This window comes from Macaca nemestrina, chromosome 15 (genome assembly GCF_043159975.1).
Source record: "Macaca nemestrina isolate mMacNem1 chromosome 15, mMacNem.hap1, whole genome shotgun sequence".
Classification (NCBI taxonomy): Eukaryota; Metazoa; Chordata; class Mammalia; order Primates; family Cercopithecidae; genus Macaca; species Macaca nemestrina.
In genome coordinates this window covers 94,086,269-94,086,943 of record NC_092139.1, presented here as the reverse complement: position 1 = coordinate 94,086,943, position 675 = coordinate 94,086,269, and the positions used below count along the sequence as shown (strand labels likewise).

Below are 675 nucleotides of genomic sequence, written 5' to 3'. Positions count from 1 at the left end.
CGGCTCACTCGGCACGTCATCACCGCGCGCCGGCTCGCCAGGAGCAGGAGGAGGCGGTAGGCGGGGCGGCGCATGACCTAAGGCCTCTCTGCCGCGCGCGCAGGTACGGGGCCGGAGTCGCAGGTGTCCAGCTGCCGCCCACATTTCTGTTCCAGAGTCCCGAACCCCGAGCACTGGGATGCCTGGCTACTCCGGTGGGTGGGCGGCACTCGGAGGCGCGGGGATACAGAGGGGCGGGCCCCCAGTCTAGAGCGTGACCCGACCCCGCCTGATCTTTAGGCCTTCGCCCACCATTTCCCAGTCCCCTGGAGGTGGGGCCAGACGCCGCACGGCCCCAGTGCTGTTATCCATCGCTGCCTGCGCCCCGGGTGCTGTGGCCAGCAGCTTCCTGGCCCTTCTCCAGCCATTAGCGTCCGTTTTCCAGCCCTGCTGCTCCACTGAGGCCCCTTCCCACAGCACTATCACCAGCCCCTCCCCCAGGTTGTTACTATCACTTCCCAGGCTACCAGAGCCTTTTATGCTTACATTCCGACGTCTGTCCCTACGCCAGGGCCATTAGTGGTCTCTTCTGGACCTTTCAGAGATAAGAGAGGACCTCGGTAGTGGAGGGCCCAGTCCTCTGGAAAGACGGGATGGGGAGTTTTAGGCTGCTGTCTTGGTTCCAGGAACAGAGAT

The 675-nt window shown here is 64.3% G+C and overlaps 1 protein-coding gene across 4 annotated transcripts in view; it reads left to right on the top strand.

Moving 5' to 3' along the window:
• The first annotated feature begins 5 nt into the window (after positions 1-5).
• Positions 6-675, top strand: part of LOC105495716 (HPS4 biogenesis of lysosomal organelles complex 3 subunit 2) — a 31,569-nt gene continuing 30,899 nt past the window's right edge. For 2 of the 4 annotated variants that reach the window (XM_024797245.2, XM_011765450.3), the window contains exon 1: positions 6-103. The gene's annotated coding sequence lies outside the window, so the exon portion shown is untranslated. Of the gene's footprint in view, positions 195-675 lie in introns of all 4 variants that reach the window. The other 2 variants (XM_011765452.3, XM_011765449.2) reach the window with 2 other exon arrangements.